This window comes from Mustelus asterias, unplaced genomic scaffold, assembly GCF_964213995.1.
Source record: "Mustelus asterias unplaced genomic scaffold, sMusAst1.hap1.1 HAP1_SCAFFOLD_42, whole genome shotgun sequence".
Lineage (NCBI taxonomy): Eukaryota > Metazoa > Chordata > Chondrichthyes > Carcharhiniformes > Triakidae > Mustelus > Mustelus asterias.
In genome coordinates, this window is record NW_027590119.1 from 454,567 (window position 1) to 461,992 (window position 7,426).

At 42.6% G+C, this 7,426-nt stretch overlaps 1 pseudogene; it reads right to left on the reverse strand.

Moving 5' to 3' along the window:
• Positions 1-786: 786 nt before the first annotated feature.
• Positions 787-965, reverse strand: LOC144482818 (U2 spliceosomal RNA; annotated as a pseudogene).
• Between the last annotated feature and the right edge of the window lie 6,461 nt (positions 966-7,426).

The following is a 7,426-nucleotide window of genomic DNA, read 5'->3' on the forward strand; positions in this document are numbered from 1 at the left end:
TCCCGGTGAGTGACTCTAATCATTGAGGTTGTGTAAATCTGTGTGAACGGCTCTCTGATTTTAAACTCTGACTGAAAATGCTCCATGCGGATCTTATGCTCGCTGTTATACAGACTCCAGGTGAACGATGTAATTTACTTAAATCGAATGACTTGAAATATCTCTGTGTTTTTAATCATTTTCATCAACTGACAATGAGCCTCTGTCTGTTATTCACGGACTCACTACTCAATGAACTTAATGTATTGAGGAGTGAACTATTCAGTCTTATCTATTGTAAGATTGGACCTCAGTGAAGGTGATCGCTCTGAAATAATGTTGAGTGGGAGTAAGAATATAATGGAAATTTGAATGTGGGTCACTAACCAGAGTGGAATACCGGACACCAGTGAACAAGTATTGCAGTTTATATTTGTCAGTGTGAAATTCTACTGATTGTGATTCTTTAACCTGAGTGGAATATCTGATCGAAGTCTCCATTAATATCTGGCACTATCTGTCCATGTAGAATTGTATTATGTTTAGGAAAAGAATTGAAATGAAAGAAGTTGTTTCAATTTCAAACATATACTATTTTAATTTGGTGAGTAAGATGTCCATTCTGTGGAGCTGTCTGAGTCTTTTACCTTTGGAATATGTTGAAAACAGGAAGAGTTTGGCTTTTTAATTCTTTTTTAAATCCAATTCAATCAAATCAAGTCCAATTCAGAGTCTCAACAATTTGAGACATTTCCGATCCAAGCTGACAAGACGGGGCTCTGACCTCCCGTCTGGGGCTTGATCTACATGATACAAGTTGATTGGAGTAGGCATTGCACCTCCTCCACGGCTTGATCTCATTTGCATCTTCGCCAAAAGGCCGAGATGCCGCTTTTAAAAATTTCTTCAAATGAAGCGAAATGACTTCAACCAAGTACAGCATGTCGATACTACACTTGATCTGAGCCAAAAGGCCAAGAAGAGTTTGGCTTTGCTTTAAAGATGTTTGGGTGATGATTGTGTGATGTGAAATTTCTCCATACCTCGGCTTTGTATTGAAAAGAACCAGGTTTCAGCGAGTTCCTGATATTTAAACAAACCAATTACAAACCGAGGAATATCCTGTGATTGTCAAACATTTCGTGATCTGTTCACATTTCCATTGATCTGGAAATGGATTCCAATATTTTTTTTCCGGATTGTTATGGTTATGTCTAAACTGTGTTGCTGATTCAAGCGATTTGTGAATCTGATCACCTGAAGCCCTAAACTCCTCGAAAGCATTCAGATACTTGAATTCTATCGAGTGATTTGAAAACACATTGTTCTGATCAGAATGCAGAACCTGACACTGAGCTGTGGTGAAATTAATTTCCAATTTGAATACCCAATTTGCAAGTTTATAATTTATTATTAATGTGTTATTGTGTTGAGTTGTATTCTTCCACTCTGCTCATTCTCATTCTCAGTTTGGATTGGTTTGTAAATTTTGAAATTATCATTTTGCTTCCTGATTCCATATTGTTTATGTAAATGGTGAAGGATAGTGATCCCAGCTGATCCGTGTGGAAAACCACTCCCCCCCCCCCCCCCACCCCTTCCAGCAATCAGAGAAAATCCCTTTACTCCGGCTCCCTGTGTTCTGTCTTTGTAATGATGTGGTGATGCCGGCGTTGGACTGGGGTGAACACAGTAAGAAGTCTCACAACACCAGGTTAAAGTCCAACAAGTTTAGTTGGTAGCAAATACCATAAGCTTTCGGAGCACTGCTCCTTCGTCAAATGGAGTGGAAATGTGCTCTCAAACAGTGCACAGAGACACAGAAATCAAGTTACAGAATACTAATTAGAATGCGAATCCCTACAGCCAGCCAGGTCTTAAAGGTACAGACAATGTGGGTGGAGGGAGCATTAAACACAGGTTAAAGAGATGTGTATTGTCTCCAGACAGAACAGTGAGTGAGATACTGCAAGTCCAGGCACAAAGACACGATATCCTCCCATAAGACCATAAGACCATAAGACATAGGAGCGGAAGTAAGGCCATTCGGCCCATCGAGTCCACTCCACCATTCAATCATGGTTGATTTCAACTCCATTTACCCGCTCTCTCCCCATAGCCCTTAATTCCTCGAGAAATCAAGAATTTATCAATTTCTGTCTTGAAGACGCTCAACGTCTCGGCCTCCACAGCCCTCTGTGGCAATGAATTCCACAGACCCACCACTCTCTGGCTGAAGAAATTTCTCCTCATCTCTGTTCTAAAGTGACTCCCTTTTATTCTAAGGCTGTGCCCCCGCGTCCTAGTCTCCCCTGTTAATGGAAACAACTTCCCTACGTCCATCCTATCTAAGCCGTTCATTATCTTGTAAGTTTCTATCAGATCTCCCCTCAACCTCCTAAACTCCAATGAATATAATCCCACGATCCTCAGACGTTCATCGTATGTCAGGCCTACCATTCCTGGGATCATCCGTGTGAATCTCCGCTGGACCCGCTCCAGTGCCAGTATGTCCTTCCTGAGGTGTGGGGCCCAAAATTGCTCACAGTACTCCAAATGGGGCCTAACCAGTGCTTTATAAAGCCTCAGAAGTACATCCCTGCTTTTGTATTCCAAGCCTCTTGAGATAAATGACAACATTACATTTGCTTTCTTAATTACGGACTCAACCTGCAAGTTTACCTTTAGAGAATCCTGGACTAGGACTCCCAAGTCCCTTTGCACTTTAGCATTATGAATTTTGTCACCGTTTAGAAAATAGTCCATGCCTCTATTCTTTTTTCCAAAGTGTACGACCTCGCACTTGCCCACGTTGAATTTCATCAGCCACTTCTTGGACCACTCTCCTAAACTGTCTAAATCTTTCTGCAGCCTCCCCACCTCCTCAATACTACCTGCCCCTCCACCTATCTTTGTATCATCGGCAAACTTGGCCAGAATGCTCCCAGTCCCGTCATCTAGATCGTTAATATATAAAGAGAACAGCTGTGGCCCCAACACTGAACCCTGCGGGACACCACTTGTCACCGGTTGCCATTCTGAGAAAGAACCTTTTATCCCAACTCTCTGCCTTCTGTCTGACAGCCAATCGTCAATCCATGTTAGTACCTTGCCTCGAATACCATGGGCCCTTATTTTACTCAGCAGTCTCCCGTGAGGCACCTTGTCAAAGGCCTTTTGGAAGTCAAGATAGATAACATCCATTGGCTCTCCTTGGTCTAACCTATTTGTTATCTCTTCAAAGAACTCTAACAGGTTTGTCAGGCACGACCTCCCCTTACTAAATCCATGCTGACTTGTCTTAATCCGACCCTGCACTTCCAAGAATTTAGAAATCTCATCCTTAACGATGGATTCTAGAATTTTGCCAACAACTGAGGTTAGGCTAATTGGCCTATAATTTTCCATCTTTTTTCTTGTTCCCTTCTTGAACAGTGGGGTTACAACAGCGATTTTCCAATCCTCTGGGACTTTCCCTGACTCCAGTGACTTTTGAAAGATCATAACTAACGCCTCCACTATTTCTTCAGCTATCTCCTTTAGAACTCTAGGATGTAGCCCATCTGGGCCCGGAGATTTATCAATTTTCAGACCTTTTAGTTTCTCTAGCACTTTCTCCTTTGTGATGGCAACCATATTCAACTCTGCCCCCTGACTTTCCTGAATTGTTGGGATATTACTCATGTCTTCTACTGTGAAGACTGACGCAAAGTACTTATTAAGTTCCTCAGCTATTTCCTTGTCTCCCATCACTAGATTACCAGCGTCATTTTGGAGCGGCCCAATGTCTACTTTTGCCTCCCGTTTGTTTTTAATGTATTTAAAGAAACTTTTACTATCATTCCTAATGTTACTGGCTAGCCTACCTTCATATTTGATCCTCTCCTTCCTTATTTCTCTCTTTGTTATCCTCTGTTTGTTTTTATAGCCTTCCCAATCTTCTGACTTCCCACTACTCTTTGCCACATTATAGGCTCTCTCTTTTGCCTTGATGCATTCCCTGACTTCCTTTGTCAGCCATGGCTGCCTAATCCCCCCTCTGATAACCTTTCTTTTGTTTGGGATGAACCTCTGCACTGTGTCCTCAATTACTCCCAGAAACTCCTGCCATTGCTGTTCTACTGTCTTTCCCATTAGGCTCTGCTTCCAGTCGATTTTTGTCAGTTCCTCCCTCATGCGCCTGTAATTACCTTTATTTAACTGTAGAACCTTCACATCTGATTCTGCCTTCCTTCTTTCAAATTGCAGACTGAATTCTACCATATTATGATCACTGCTTCCTAAGTGTTCCCTTACTTTAAGATCTTTTATCACGTCTGGCTCATTACATAACACTAAGTCCAGAATAGCCTGTTCCCTCGTGGGCTCCATCACAAGCTGTTCCAAAAAGCCATCCTGTAAACATTCAATGAATTCCCTTTCTTTGGGTCCACTGGCAACATTATTTACCCAGTCCACCTGCATATTGAAATCCCCCATGATCACTGTGACCTTGCCTTTCTGACATGCCCTTTCTATTTCGTGGTGCATTTTGTGCCCCTGGTCCTGACCACTGTCAGGAGGCCTGTACATAACTCCCATTATGGTTTTTTTGCCTTTGTGGTTCCTCAACTCTACCCACACAGACTCCACATCGTCTGACCCTATGTCGTTTAGTGCTATTGATTTAATTTCATTTCTAATTAACAAGGCAACCCCGCCCCCTCTACCCACCCCTCTGTCTTTTCGATAGGTTGTGAATCCCTGGATGTTTAACTGCCAGTCCTGAACCCCCTGCAACCACGTCTCTGTGATGCCTACCACATCATACCTGCCAGTCACAATCTGGGCCACAAGCTCATCTACCTTGTTCCGGACACTGCGGGCATTTAAATATAGCACCTTTAATTCCCTATTGACCGTCCCTTTTTGTTTTCGTAGTGTGTTCTGTCTGTTACTCACGGGTTCACGACTCAATGAAATTAATGTAATAAAGAAAACGTTTCCTGCAGCACAGGAAACAGGCCCTTCGGCTCTCCAAGCCTGTGCCGCTCCCTGGTCCAACAAGACCAATCGTTTGTATCCCTCCATTCCCAGGCTGCTCATGTGACTATCCAGGCAAGTCTTAACCGATGTCAGCATGCCTGCCTCCACCACCCTACTTGGCAGCGCATTCCAGGCCCCCACCACCCTCTGTGTAAAAAACGTCCCTCTGATATCTGAGTTATACCTCTCCCCTCTCACCTTGAGCCCGTGACCCCTCGTGATCGTCACCTCCGACCTGGGAAAAAGCTTCCCACTGTTCACCCTATCTATACCTTTCATAATTTTGTACACCTCTATTAGGTCTCCCCTCATTCTACATCTTTCCAGGGAGAACAAGCCCAGCTTACCCAATCTCTCCTCATAGCTAAGCCCTCAAACCCGGCAACATCCTGGTAAACCTTCTCTGCACTCTCTCTGAAGCCTCCAGATCCTTCTGGTGGTGCGGCGACCAGGACTGGACGCAGTACTCCAAATGTGGCCTAACCAGCGTTCTATACAGCTGCATCATCAGACTCCAGCTTTTATACTCTATACCCCGTCCTATAAAGGCAAGCATACCATATGCCTTCTTCACCACCTTCTCCACCTGTGTTGCCACCTTCAAGGATTTGTGGACTTGCACACCTAGGTCCCTCTGAGTTTCTATATTCTTGATGGCTCTGCCATTTATTGTATAACTCCTCCCTATATTATTTCTTCCAAAATGCATCACTTCGCATTTATCTGGATTAAATTCCATCTGCCACCTCTCCACCCAATTTTCCAGCCTATCTATATCCTGCTGTATTGTCCGACAATGTTCATCAATATCCGCAAGTCCAGCCATCTTCGTGTCATCCGCAAACCTGCTGATCACACCAGTTACACCTTCTTCCAAATCACTTATATATACCACAAATAGCAGAGGTCCCAGTACAGAGCCCTGCGGAACACCACTGGTCACAGACCTCCAGCTGGAAAAAGACCGTTCGACCACTACCCTCTGTCTCTTATGGCCAAGCCAGTTCTCCACCCATCTCGCCACTTCTCCTTGTATCCCATGAACCTTAACCTTCTTAACCCAGCTGCCATGTGGGACTTTCTAAAATGCTTTACTGAAATCCATATCGACGACATACACGGCCCTTCCTTCATCAACTACTCAATCTTATCTATTGTAAGATTGGATCTCATTGAAGGTGATCTCTCTGAAATAATGTTTAGTGGCAGTAAAAATATAATCGAAATTTGAGTGTGGATCACTAACCAGAGTGGAATACCTGACACCAGTGAACAAGTATTGCAGAGTATATCTGTTAGTGTAAAATTGGACTGATTGTGGTTCTTTCACTTGAGTGGAATATCTGATTCAAGTCTCCATTAATATCTGGCACTATCTGTCCATGTAGAATTGTATTGTGTTTAGGAAAAGAATTGGAATGAAATAAGTTGGTTCAATTTTAAATATATCCTATTTTAATTTGGTGAGTGAGATGTCCATTCTGTGGAGCTGCCTCAGTCTTTTATCTTTGGAATATGTTGAAAACAGGAAGAGTTTGGCTTTGTTTGGTGGTCAATGTATGATGTGAAATTTCTCCATACCTCGGCTTTGTACTGAAAAGAAAGAGGTTTCAGCTAGTTCCTGATATTCAAACAACCCAATTACAAACCGTGCAGTATTCAGTGACTGTCAAAGATTTTGTGATTTGTTCATATTTCCAATAATCTATAAATGAACTCCAAAGTTTATTTTCTGGATTGTTGTGGTTCTGTCTAAACTGTGTTGCTTCTTAAAGCGATTTGTGAATCTGATCACCTGAAGCCCTAAACTCCTCGAAAACATCCAGACACTTGATTTCTATAGAGTGATTGGGAAACATATTGTTCTGATCAGAATGCAGAACCCGATACTGAGCTGTGCTGAAATTAATTTCCAATTCTAATACCCAATTTGCAAGTTTATAACTGATTATTAATGTGTTATTGTGTTTAGGTGTATTCTTCCATTCTGCTCATTTTCATTCTGAGTTTGGATTTGTTTGTAAATTTTGAAATTATAATTTTGCTTCCTGATTCCATCTTGTTGATGTAAATGGTGAAGGACCGTGATCCCAGCGCTGAACCTTGTGGAAAACCACTTACCACCTTCCAGCAGAGAAAATCACTTAATTGGGCCTGTACTCGTTGGAGTTTAGAACATAAAACATAGAACATTACAGCGCAGTACAGGCCCTTCGGCCCTCGATGTTGCGCCGACCAGTAAAACCAATATAAAGCCCCTCTAATCTACGCTATTCCAATATCATTCATATGTTTATCCAATAACCATTTGAATGCTCTTAATGTTCACGAGTCCACTACTGCTGCAGGCAGGGCATTCCACGCCCTTACTACTCTCTGAGTAAAGAACCTACCTCTAAAATCTGTCCTATATCTCTCACCC